Genomic DNA, 14,614 nt, shown 5'->3' on the forward strand with positions numbered 1-14,614 from the left:
CTGCCCTGCTATTGAACGAGACTTCCTTATTTTATCGGGTGTGATGGAATTCTAGAATGGTAAAGTCTAAGGGAAGGCATTTAACTACTGGAGACAAAGTGGGAGCAATTACTGTCATAGGCAGCAGAGCAAAAGTGGCAATCAGAGGTTTGTCATTTAGGCATCTTCAGCGATGGCTAATTCATCTCAGTGTATTAAGGACTGAAAAAAGGTATCAGCCTATTATCATAGTTCAGCTTCTTCAGGACCAAACTCTGAGATAAGATTTGCATTGTGAAGTATTTTTGGAGGGTGCTCTTGGGATTAATGCCCATGGAGAAGTGAAGGAAGCAGGATTAGGCAGAAGGAAAAGTTAAACTTCGGGGCAGTCACAACAGAGGCTGCAGCTGATCCTACAGTGGGCTTTGAAGCTGAGGTGGACCTGCAGAGTGTTCTTATTTGGAGCAAATGTGTCTGGCCTTTATGCCCCTGCACTAACCAGTCATTGGATATAGGCTGCCCCCAAAAGGGACATGATCTTGGGCAGTGCTGCTCTCTCTTCAGGCCCAGGCAAGCCCCAAAGAGGGTCTTAGCTGCTAACTGTTGGCTGCTGACACTCTCAACATCTGGGGGAATAAATGCTTCAGTCTGAGAAGTCGTGGCTGGGCTTTTGAGAGGTGCCCCAAGGTGCCCACAACACGTACTGAAATATTATAGGATCTATGTTATTTAGGATAAAAAACCACACCTAAGTCTAATAAAGAGAGACCACATTTGAATTATCACAAGGAGAATCATGACTTCTCATACTGTTCCCAGACCAGGTGATAGAAACGGTGTCCCACGAATAAAGAGGATATTGGGTCCCCTGAAAGCAGGATCTTTGTGACACTGCCATAAGCATATGCTGTAAATTTTCTTATAAACCTTCCTCCAGAGGACTTGGAACCATTTATCAGAGTGAACACGGACTGGAGAATGGGAAATAGCCAAATTGAGGATGACCAGATAGATGCTTAGGGCTAATCCTGGAGTTCTCAAATGCTGCTGTGGCCCACAAGCAGCACGGTGGCCAGACCTTAGGTAACTAATAGGGTTTTAGGCTAAGACTATGATTATTTCCCCGGTTTTGGAATCATAGCTAGGACAGACATACTCAGCATCTGGCAGAATCCCTACATTGTCTCCTGTGCTCAAAGAGTGACAGAGGAATGGCCCAGTGAAAACCTCTGGAATTTCCTTCCCCTACCAGGATAATAAACCAAAAGCAGTATTCTTTTCCTAGGGTAACTGCAAATGTTGGTGTTGCCATGAAAAATTTGAAAGATGATGGGAAAGATAATTCCCATTACATTCCCACTTAATTTGCCTGTTTGTCTTATACGCAGAAGGCATCTGAGTCTTGGACAGTGGCTGCGGATCATCACACAGTTCACTGGGTGTTGACTCTCATTTCAGCAACTGCTCCATTTGTGATCTCTTCTCTAGACTAGTCAGCACAGCACTTGGAGCCCACCTGGGCAGAAATGTCTTCCTGACCTCTGGAGAACACCACCTTCCCCTTTTTGCTCCTCAGACTATCTAACACTTGTGGTAGCTTAATTCCCTGTCTGAAATCTCTCTTCTGCTTGAAATGCCTAGAGTAGCGTTTCAGGTTGAATTCCCTGGGAAGCAGGCTAAAACAGAGATTAACATGCAGGATATTTATTATATGCAGGGAAGGATGAAGGCAAGATTGGATGGAGGGAGAAGTTGGGCCGCAATGCTATCTCAACAAAAGCCTTTATACTCCCATGTTGACTAGTTATTGAACGGGGAGGGGGGAATGACCTTAGATAAGGGGGACTTTTTTTTTTTTTTTTTTTTTTTTTTACTGAAGCAATCCCTTTAGGAGGCTGCAAGCAGAGGTTTATCTACCATCGTCACACCCAGCAGCTGGCAGAGATGTTCTCAGCCTTTAAGTGGACTCTGGATTATGCACAAATCACAGGATCCACTAGAGGTGGGAAGTGGAAGGACGGAGGGTGTTAGGGAGAGTGAAGTAGCGCCGGTGATGATGAAGAGCCGCTCCATCCTAGCGTCAGCTCCTCTTGGGTGGTTGAAAGAGACTTGACCAGCCTCCCCACTGACCAGTCCCACGATGTTAGGAATATTATCCCACTCCAATGATCAGCTCTCTGTATTTCTCTACTGTGCAAGCTCATGTTACACATAACCAGAGAATGAAAAGAGCAGTATTTATGCCCACGCTTGTTACAAATTTACTATAAGCTATATGGTTGCATTGTGTTCTCTATGTTTCCTAAACTATTTCAGAGGAAAAGCTTCCAAAACAGCTCCTTATGGCTACAATAAACATTTCCTTTGTAATTGCACTTGTCAAAACAACCTGTCCCATATCTTCTCCCCAACCCTGGCTCTTCAGCTTTGCAGGGGAAGGAATGAGAGCTAATGAGAGAGAACAGAGAAATGGAGTTCAGAAAAACAGCTGAAGAGATGCCTTGAAGACTTCTTGAAAACAAGCTTGACCATTTTGCACCCTCTCTTAAAAATACATGGAGATGATCCAATTAGTTGGAAAGCTGATTTTTTTTTTTCTGTATTTGTAAGATGAGCAGTGAGAAAACACTCGCTGGAGTCTTTGGAGCTGAATATAAAGAGAATCCCTAGGAAAGAGGGAGATAATGTTATGGATGACAGGAGGTAAGGGCACAAGGAATTTATCAGGAATGTTGCGACAGATTTCAATGATGCAGTGAGGGAAATTTACGAACAAGTGACTGGGAGAAAGAAAAACTCCGCATGAAGAATGGTATCAAATTTGCTGGTGCCTGAGCTGACAGGGGAGTAGAGGAAGAAAAATAGCATATGTGTAGAGTCTGTGTGAGACACACTGCCTCAAAACAGGAGTGACAGATGAGGCTGGCTGTCCTGTGACATCATTCCGTGGGCCCTAGGAAAGTCTCTCCTACCCGCTTTCCTTGCTGTCCCCCAAGTGTCTTTGGAGTACACTGTTAGAAATTACTTTATTATGTATTCTTTTCCCTGTATTCATATTTTGAAGCTTAGAGCATCTAGCACGAACCTGGGGTTGGGCTGTATTCTATAAACACTTTCTGATTATTTTGAAGACGAGAATCCTGTTAGAAATGTAAACATAGCTTTTCATGTTTAGTGGGGAATTACTACATGTGATATATACATACTTTCCGTAGCTATTTGAGAGCATTGGACATGCGCCTGGGATGTGGGACATTAGGAAGAAGGGTGTCAAAAGAGAGGAAAAGCCCACCAATGATCCCCAAAGATCTGCACTTCCTGTTTTCTAATGCAACTTTAGGCCATGGGAAAATTGTGTGGTAGATCAGTGTTGTGAGTTCAAATCCCACCCTGAACTTATTTTTTATAATAATTAAATATTATGATATTTATAAATGTTATATTTATAACCATAAATCACAAATTAAAAGTTAGAATATTTATAACCATCTAACTATAAATCACAAGTTAAGAGATATTTTAAGTAGAAAATATCTCTCCCTTTATTCTACGATACAAATAGAGCATCTGCTTTCATTCTTCTGTGTTGCCTTCTGGTATTTGTTCATATACATGTTTTGAAATATTTTGTAGTTATAGAATATTTTGTTTTGATTTTTTTACATAAAAATAACTTTTCCATGTTGTCACACAGTCTTAATAATTATAGTCTTTCATGAGTTTCTGTGCCGTGATTTATTCAATTGTATTCCTACAGGACAGTTCTGTTGGTTTGTAATCTTTGTACTACAGAGCAGTCTCAAATTGGAAAGAGAAACTACTGGGTCACAGGGTTTTGAATATTTAGACAGTTTTTGAAATATTGCTGGATTGCTCTCCAAAATGTTTGTGGCAATTTAAATCCACCAAACATTTCCACCTCACTTGCCAGCATTGGGTGTTATCATTTTAAATGATTTGATTATTTTAATGATGTAAAATATGAGTTTACTGTTTTACCATGTATTCCTTTGAGGATTGGCAAGGGTTAATGGATTCCCCATATGTTTGAAATTTTCTCAAAATAAAAAGTTAAAAAATATACGTGTAAGAAATTTACGAGAAGTTGTAGGAAGGGTACAAAGATCTCTGTATACCTTTATCCTAATGCCCCAACTGGAAGCATCTTGCCACATTGTTTTATCATTTTCTCTCTACATATATTTATAAATATTCTTTTTCCTGAACCATCTGAGAATATGCTGAGTACATTATACACCTCTACTCATTAACAATATTGTATTGTGTTACATTTCCTGAATTTGATTATTACACTATCATTATATAAGAAGATATCCTTGTTTTTAGGAAATACACATTTAAGTTTTATCTAATCCACAATTCATATTCCAGTTTTACAGGTTATTTCAATAATATCTTTGAGAACAAAGTATGTTTCCTCTCTAGGAACCAATCGATGATTATACATGCACCCAGCTATCATGATTCTTTAGTTTCTTTCCTTATGGGACATTTTTGCAGCACTGTTTGTCTTTCATGGCACTGACATTTTCAAAGAGTACAGGCCAATTATTTTGTAGAATTTCCACCAGTGTTCTGATAAATGTTTAACAGATGTGTCTCTGGAAAACAAAAATCCTGCTATGTAGCATTTGCCGATTTCTGTAGTATATATATTCCCACTGTGGCTGATGTCAAGCTACCAATGTGATGTTGCTGAATGTGCCATTGGAGAGAATTGTGCACAGTCAGCTCTCAGAAACTGTGTGCATGAGCCAACTGCAGCACATCACTGAATGTCCCTCAATTTGGGTTTGTCTGCTTGTTTTTTTCACGAATAGAACAGGCTGTACATTTTTGTCAGGAAGGCCAATGAAGTAATGTCACATTCTTCTCAGTACATCGTATCAGGAGGCACACCAGGTAGATATGTCCCACCTGTACTTATCTTTGAGTGAAAAAATATACGTGTGTGTGTGTGTGTGTGTGTGTGTGTGTGTAGTATAAATTTACTTCCCCCTCTGTATATGAAATGAATGGAAGTAGGGATAAGGGGATGTTCTGGTTGAAGCGGAAGTCAGGTCCTCAAAGCCCCATTATCCTCACACTGTGGCCCTGAGAGGACTCTGAGTTGCACTGAGTTTGAAAATCACTATCCTAAATGGAGGATGAGGGTTTATTTTCAGAGGGCATAGGATTTTAATTATTCTTGAAGGTTGGGCAATGTTAATGGAAAGGATTGGTTCACTCATTAATATCACGCCTGTCCAATGTGCCAACCCAAATGCACCAGTGGGACGTACTTCCATCTATATTTATTTGACTCAGATATATTTTTAATTAAATAGATTTGCATATCAGAGATTGGTCTCGCCTAATTTAATTATCTCATTCTTATTTCTTCAAGAGTGGTATACTTAGGCTTAATTTAGCTCTGTGACAATAAATATGTCACATCATTTACTGGCGTGTAATTCTGTCACCTGTGAAAGGAGGAAGATGTTGTATTCATTGATCCCTGGGTCTGTGTGGGAAAGGACTTTAAAATTCCAAATTCGACCGTCCCCAAAGGGAGAGAGATTAGCCTAGGTCACCACAGAATAACTGCAGGACTGTCACTCATGCTCTCTAAGCCTCATCTTCTTCAAGTTGGAAATCTTGATATAAATGGGCTCAGATTGAGGGACAGTACTTCCTCAGCTCTTATCTATGAAAATCTGTTTTCCCCCAAGATTTGCAACACTCTAGTCACATTTTATCTACTTCAGGTACCCGTGATTCCTATTATTTAAAGACCTTTAATGAGAAAACAATGAACGGGCAAAAATAATGACTGTATAAAACATCCTATTTTTGACATAACTCAATTTTAAATATGCTGAAATATTAGCTGAAAGACAGCAATTAAATCTTTGAAAAATTCTATTTTACTCTCGAAATAATACATCTATATTTATTCTTCAAAGGACTGATAGAATTTCAGTATTATTAATCTCATAAATAGATTTTCATTCCAGATAATAGGTTATTTATATGCCTTTAAAAGCAAATACTCAGATGTTAATGATAAATCCGAAAGCATGACATGCCTTTTTAGTACCACCAACAGTATTCAAGGATGCCAGAAATGATGTTGATGTGGGTGTCTGGCTAGTCAGCCTCTCAAAGTTTGAGATATAAAAGGAATATTACGTTTTGGATAAATGCCAAGGCTAAAGCCAACTATATGTTGTCCGTAGCATTCTGCTCCCACTCCAGGCTTTTAGTAAATCTTTTTTGAAAGGACTTTTGAAACACACTTTTGCTGAGAAAGCTGCCAAGGCCTTTGCCAGAGCTGGAGTATCTCTAGTACACAATCACAGTGCAGGTGCGCCAGGCTTCGTCTCCTCTTGTTGCTATTAACTCTCTCTTACCTCACCTTCCCTACTGGGAGAAGGCACATTTCCCAGTGGTACCTCTTTGCTCTCAATTTTAGGTGTGTTTATCACCCACTTGATTTTTTTTTAATGAAGCGAAAAAAGTAAAGAAACAAAGGATAGAAACAAGGAGGGCATTAAATAAATTTGACAACTGCTGTTAGGTCACATTTTGGAGAAATGGGTAGCTTGAGGTGCAGACAGAAGACATGGCAACACTGGCTGCTATGCATGTCAAATAGTGCTTCAAAGTATCTTAAGGCCATAAAAGAAAACAAAAGAGAAAACCAAGATAAAGCGCTACAAAATTTTTCTAATCTCTGTGAAGGCAGAAGCCATGTTTTTTTGTTTCTTTGTTATGATTTAGTGCTGGACACTTAGGATGAGATAATTACATGCAAAGTTAAACTAGACTCCAGCAGCCCAGTTCCTCAGGTCTAGTCAAAGAAATATCCTGATCTAAATAAAACTATAGGGAAAGGAATCCCCATGTTTTTCACGTTTCCCCTCTCTTCCATATCCTCTTTCTGTGATGTTTTGATGGCTAATCATTAATTCTTTCAATAAATAGAGTGTCTTCTTTTTTTGTAAGTTTGTATTGAGTGTTTATCACTCAATGACTATTGAGTGTCTTCTATATGGCATTTGCCATAAAGATATGAACAAGGTAAACTTGATCCCTGCTTCAGGGTCTAGCTAAATTTCAAGTCCTGGCCAACTTCACATTGCTGACTGGCCTAGCTAGAATGGCCTCTGCCATGTGCAGAAGGCAAACCCGGTCTTCTGCTGTATTTTCTGGAAAATGGTATTGGTCATGTGCTTGCAGATCCTCTTGTGTTCTTTCAAAGAATTGGAGTTTCTTGACATATAGAGCCCCAAATTAAGGTTCGTTTCATTTAAAATGCATCTAAATAAGATGATTAAACAATCAGACTAATTTCAGTATATACAGAATGAAGCAGTTCTGGGGGAATTATTTCTCAGGTTTTCCCACCCCATTTTCAACACCATATACTCATTACAAATAGGAAGAAAGAAATGTAACAAAAGGCTTCATGCAAAGAACAAACTGGATCATTATGGATTTTTACATCTTTCTCAAGTCTGTTAAGTCTGTGATCTTCTTCAGAATAGCATGTTATGGACAGACTGATCATGCATGCAAATGGAAATGTCTGCCAAAATATAAGTCACTGGTTTGTCTTTGCTATAGCCATCAGATACATCTGCAGAAGAACTTCTTGGATAAAATATAATCCTCCTTCTCATGAATATTTGCCTCCTTTATTCCTTAGATGATTTCAAATGAAAATCCATTTCAATGAACTGTAATTTTTAGAGGCCAAGATGCACATTAGAGAGATTATTTTGGAAAAGAGCTAATTTGAACCTTCCCTGGATTAGTCAGGGCCGCAGCGGAAACAAATGATGCTCTTGAATTAGGATAATTTAAGGAGGGATTAATAAAGGCACTATTTATAAAGTTGTGGGTGGGATATAGGGAGACTATAAAGGATACTGCAGGAACCACACACTTTAGAGCTGGTAGCTGCAAAGATGTTACTGCCGCCCAGCCTAAAGGGAGATGAGAAAGCACTTACTTACTGAGACCCAGAAGGTGAGAGTCTTGTAGAGAAGGTTGCCTTTGGTTGAGGGACCTATCCAGCACAAGGCAGACTGGAAGGGAGGAAGATAAGGAAACAATTACCCTGACTTCACTTAATTTTCTCCCTGATCTTCTGCCAAGGGTCTCCTTGAGCCACACCCACCTGGAAACTAAAGGACAAGGAAGACATTGATAAAGTCTATACAGACCAGGCTCCCAAGGCAGAGAGCAGATGGAGGGTGATGGAGAACAGATCTGGAGGGCCAAATGGAAGATACCCTGGTACACCTTCCCTCTGCATTATAAACCCCTTTAAATTTAGGCTGTAGTGCAAGGAGAGTACAAAACCATCTTTTTGCTTGAATCGTACCTCCTACTTTGTAGATTTATGTATGCCTCTTTTGAGCCCCTATTTTGCACCAGACTGTATTGGGTGTGAATAAAACAGACAAAAATTCCTACCCTTATTAAACCTACATTCTATTGGTGGCCATTTCTATTAGTCAAGAGTCGTTTAGTTGCAAGAGAAAATCACTCAACTTAGAAATTTAAAAAAAAAGATTGCGTGAAGTAATCCTTCTCAATTGCTGTAAATCTGTCAGACAACTACTCTCTGGGCTCTCTATAACACCTCTTTCTTCTTTCTTTCCCCTCTCTCTCCATCTCTCTCCTCGTACCGCCTGTCCACCAGAAAAAAAATGGTTTCACTTCTCTATATATCCCTCTGCCTGTATTAGGCAGGCTTCAGTTTCAGGCTCTTATTTTCAACTTACCCATATTTTCAATTTGCATGTACCTTGGTTATCCACTGTTTCAAAAAAAAAAAAAAAAGCTTATATGAATGTATTCTCTCAAGTGGCGGTCATCCTCTTCCAGCCTACACTACCCTCACCCTAAAAATGGCTGTTCATGTGACAAGGGCTCTCCTGTGTTGTGTCTATTCACCCATTTGTTCATTCCCTAAATTTTTTTTAGAATATTTAATGTGAACTTCGTCGCACCTGTGGTAAAGAGAAAATTCCCATGGAAAGGTGGACACTTCATTCACTCAGGTTGGCATTGGGGCTGGGGTAGGCTGGGCTCATGATGAACTCCAGGCTTTTGGAAGAAGTTACTAGCAGATGGAACAAACCAAAGCTAGAGTTCAAAGTCATATCCTGTCTCAGCTTTAAGCGCAGTGCCCAAGAGATGAGAGCACAGAACAACCAATCTGCAGAGTGGTTGAAAAATGGTAGAGGGACCATCAAACTGGAGCAAGAATTCAAGTCCTCTAAGAGCAGGAACTCTGGATCTCAGAAATTGTTCAGATTTTCTGCACTCAGCAAACACTTAGTGAATGACTACTCTTACGGAGGGGGATAGACCCGGTTCTTGACCTCAAATTATTTTACTCACTTACAAAGGTAGAATAGGCATCTGTTGATGGTTTCATTGGCCCTCTTTTTAGTGTTCCTCACTCCATCTCTTCCATTTGCTCTGTGTTTTCTTTAACGTTTACATATACTGAACACTTCCATTGCATTTTGAAATAACAGGTTAATGTGCCTTCTTTTCCAAACATCATTTTCATTTAATTCCTATTTATTTTACAGAAAGTTATACCTGATCACATATGTGTGTGTGTGTGTGTATACACACACACACACATCCATTTTTTGATAGAGATTGAGAAGGTACAGTGGCACAGTGTTCTATAATTGGTCTACTCTGCCATTTGCAAAGGCTTTGAGTCTGGGGGTGAAGTTGTAGTCTTTTCCTTCATTATTTTTTCAGTCCTTGTTTTTGAGTTACAACTGTAGCCTAAACTGTGCTATGTGAGTTGACATTTGAAAAGAGAATTCTCTGCATCTGATATTGTTCTACACCCAATGTATTGTCATAGATTTTCAGAAGAATGTTTGGGTAAAAGCATGCCCTTTTGGATTTACTCCCCCTGGGGTGCAGGTACTGCATTATTTATTTCACTCTAGACTAGGTTTCTTAAACTTAGGGTGCACACAGAGCTGCCTGTAGACCTTGTTAGAAACGCAGAGGTGCAGATGATACCCGCCGTGGACAGTGATCCAATAGATGATGGATGTGTTAGATTTTTAGGACTGCCTCTTTTGTTAATCCTAAAAATACTGTTGGCCTTCCATATCTGTGGATGTGGAACCTGTGGATATGGAATCTGTGGATATGGAGGGCTGACTGTGCTGTGCCATTTTATATAAGGGACTTGAGCATCTGCAGATTTTGGTATCTGCGGGCAGGGTAAGAGTATGTGTCCTGGAACCAGTCCCCTGAGAATACTGATGGATGACTGTATATAAGAGATAGCCTGAAGCCAGGAGCTATATGAACAGAAGTCCAGAACCACAGTAAATATCAAAATGAGATTTACTCAAACCATCTTCTGTAACAGAAGACAAGTGCCCAGATACTATGGCTAGTACTGTCTGTCTTCAGACGATGTCTGTGTGATGGGTCAATGTGACTCAATTCTCAAAGCCTCATTAACTCTGTGTGTTGAGAAAATTTAGTTTGGAGCCCTTATAAGCTGTCGGTCATATGCTGACAAACCTTCATGAAACAGGGTCCTTTGAGGCTTCAGAGCTGGCCAAAAGGTGGGAAGGCCAGTAGGCTAATAGCCTGCAGGAGGTTAGGTCATGTTAATTTTCCTGCTACATCCCATAAAAACAGGACTCGTGTCACTAAGAGCTCTATACCAGTCTTAAAGCTTCATTTGAATAAACCACAAATTTACAATAGCCTTTAACCTGTGGAACAAATGTTATTAACCTGGACTTTGTTTCTGCTACTAGGATGACAGGAGGGCCAGTTCTGTCTGAGACTGACTCAGCAATTTAAAAAGCCAAGCAATTACTAACCAAAATGGCCAGCTCAGCAGAAAGGATGACAACTCTGGGATCTGAATATCAGGATTTAAAATCATGCCAGGCCTTGTCAGTCCTATGTGCCCAGACACAGATGGGGAGAAAAAAATCTCTGGGGGAGAAAAGAAACAGCAAACTGAGGAAGATAAATGCAAAAACGCGCGCGCGCATGCGTGTGTGTGTGTGTGTGTGTGTGTGTGTGTGTGTGTGTGTGTGTGTGTGTTGTATGTGTGTTTCTCTGTGTATAAAATGATAGCATTATCTTAACCAAGGATGAGACTATGACAAGGGCAGACCAGCCAGGCTGTGTCTAAGCAAAAACCCTAAATCTACTGGTAATGGAGCCAGCCACTGAATGAATTTCATATTGCCCCTATTATACTGGAAAGAGTTTGGACTTGGGGAGATCTGGGCTTACACCACAGCTCCTCCATTTACCAGCTAAGTGCCAGCCAGTTAATTAACCTCTCTTATTATACTCTCTTGCAGGGTTGTGAGGATTAAATGAGACAATGTATAAAAGGCACCCAGTTTAATTCTTAGTACATAGTAGCCATTTAATAAATGGTGTACAGCACGCCTGAAGAACCTGGGCTTCAGGCGTGCTGCATCCATGTCTGGTTGGACCATTTATGAGTGTTCCCTCTTGCAAGTCCCCTGTGTGACTAGTTTAATGAAATATGAACTGTCTTCATCTTGTGTCTCCCCTCAAGAATATGTCATACAGAACAGTTAAGTCCATGCCCCAGAACTGCTTCTTAAATTCTGCTGTCTCTAATAGTGTTAAACAGACAAAATGACCAGAAAGGAAAGGCATTGATGTGTGTGATTATACACATATACATAGAAACATTTTTGGAGCCTGGTATAGGCTGTGCTCTAAATTCTCATCCTGCTCACTGACATGAACGTCAGTGGTGATGAGCTTGTCTATGCAAGCTGATTCTTACCCAGACACATGTGCTCCAGTTTCCCCAGAATGCTCAGCAAATACAGATCGTCGTCCCTTCCAAAGCCTGTGATCCAGACTCTTTGGGATGTGCTGCCCTTATTTACCCTTCAGACAGTACACTGAAAACTCAGAGAAAGGTAGGACAAAAAAAAACCTTTTGATCTATTCCAGGGGTGCTGCCATCTTTTCACTGCCACTGCCCGCTTGTCATATATCCTCCTGATTCTTCACTTATATCCAGAGAAGAAAAAATAAAAAATATTGTAGGTGTTTCTGAAGCACTAAACTTCTCAAGCTTGTTTACTAATTCTCTTAGAGTCTAATCGGGTAAACTCTACCACTTAATCCCTGAATCGAAGAAGCTGTCATTTAACTCCTCTGGGCCTCAGTTTCTCTTTCTATGACATAAAGGAGATGAGAATCTATAACCCATTCCAGACTTTGTTCTTTATTTTCTTGTACACCCAGAATGTACCAGGGAATATCCATGTTCATATGAATTCCATTTGGGGAACCAAATGCAGAAGCAGGATGTCAGAGAAGTCCTCTGATTAGATTTTACCAGTAGGGAGGAGAGAGATGCTTTTAATTAAGCAGAGAGAGAGGTGTTCTTTCTTCCTTCCTAGGGTGTTGGCTACTGCCTTTGGGAAAATAATTTAAGCTATTTTAAATCAAAATGAGATGATCAGTCCTGTGACCAGACATATGGATTATTCTGAGAGTTCTGGCAGGGCACAGGTGGTAGGAAGAGAGGGAACTAGAGCAGGGAGCTGGTCTGGCTGACTAAACGTCCAAGAACGTCCAACGTACGTAAGAGGATTAAGGTTAGGATGGGCAAGCCTTACCCTTCTAGGAATGGATGTGGATCAGGAATAAAACTGAAGGAGGTTTTATACTCTTTGCCCGGAGGAACCTATAGAAAGGTTGAGGGAAAGCAGAGGTGTTGACAGCAGAACACTCAGCCTGCTGGGAATTCCTAGTCGGGGAATAAGACAGACCAGAAGGGAAACTGGAGAGGGATGTAGTAGTAAGAGGTGAAGGTCAGGAAGCCAAGCTTCCAGTTCTGGTTCTAGAACTAACCAGTGGGTGATTTGACCAGGTCCAGCCTACAGATTTCTCATCTGTAAGATTAGCAAGATTAGTAAATTAGCAATTTACTACTCTCTACGACCAGATAGTTTTAACATTTTAAAAATAATTTTACAAAGTGGAAAAGGAAAGGTTTATATTAGTGAAAAGGTAATTATTATTTTTGATAATAAAAATGCCATTTACTACTATTAATTGGTTGCTATATGCAAGGCACTGAGCTCAGCATTTTACAAACATTACAACTTGTAAATGAGGTAGTTCTTTATCTGTAAAAACAAAAGCACAGATAGTTAAATATTTTAACTAAATTACATATCTTATAAGAGACAAAGCCACAATCTGAGCTCAATTTAATAACCAATAGATTTAGAATTGTAGAATTAAATATTACCTTAAATTTAAACATGTATTATTCGAGCCAATAATCCCTTTAACACATGAGGGAATTAGAAGACTAGAATTCTTGCCCAGGTATTTATTGCAGGTATGAACTTGAGGTTGTGACTCCCCTTCCCCAGTTTTCTGGCCTCTGAATCTAAATTCAGCTTTTTCCAATGCCCTGGGTTGCCTTGCTCAAGAAAATTGCCTCAAGCTGGTCTGTAGGTGTGTCTTTCGAGAAATAACTGCTTAGAGTACAAGGGAGGTAACCTGAGCCCCTTGGAGAAAGGCAGCCTTTCAGACATACTGGGCTCAGTGTGTGTGACTTTCAGACCTGATTGGATATGACTTTTTTCCCTTTTTTTTTTTTTTAACAAAACACTGTTTTCCAGAACCTTATATTCTGGGCCTAACTCCATTCAAATTAGAATATGTAGCACCCACTTGTAGTGAGCAAAATTTGCTACGTTATATCTGAGAAGAGAGATCCCCCTGCCTTGTTAAAGTTTACACTAAGTGTCAGTATTGCCAGGGGGCCAATATTAATCCCTGCTTACATTCTTCCAGTGTGCAAGTTCCTTCTCCGCACTGAGCACTTACGAAGGAGTCAAAACTGGTGGCTTTGTTATGTTATTTAATCTTGGACTGCTCTGGACCAGTTCTAGAATTAATAGCTAAGTAATAAAAGAGACAAAAACAGTTACATAGGAAGTAAAGAGGGAGAAAGAAATATAGTAAAGGTATAAGAGCTTTCCTTTTAAACTTGGGTTATATCTCAACAAATGCCTTCTTTTCAAACTGCTTCATCTTCCTCACTTTTATTTTAGAGTAGGATGTTAAATAATTTTTTAATATTTGATGTAAAATACATTAAAACACCATGATACAAAATTATATATTAAAGCTGCTATCATGCAACAATGAGCTCTCATAATGAAAAATAACATTTGAAAATAAAAATAGCTTTGAATTATGGGTGCTTGTATCTGCTCTCGACATGTTTATTAATTGTTATATGGCCGTTTAATTAAACAGGCACAGAGCTTTTAAATGGGTACTCCGATAGAAAAATGCACAAAGGATATGAGTAAGCAATTCACAAAAGAAGCAAAAAAAAAAAAATAGACCAATAAACATGTCAAAATTGTACAATTTTATTTATATTAAAATGCACAGTTTTGATGGTTAATTTCATATGTCAACTCAACTAGGCCACAGAGTGCCCAAACATTTGGCCAAACATTATTCTGGGTTATTTCTGTTATGGTGTTTCTAGATGTGATTAACAATTGAATCTGTAGACTGAGTAAAGCAG

This window comes from Camelus dromedarius, chromosome X (genome assembly GCF_036321535.1).
Source record: "Camelus dromedarius isolate mCamDro1 chromosome X, mCamDro1.pat, whole genome shotgun sequence".
NCBI classification, from domain to species: Eukaryota; Metazoa; Chordata; class Mammalia; order Artiodactyla; family Camelidae; genus Camelus; species Camelus dromedarius.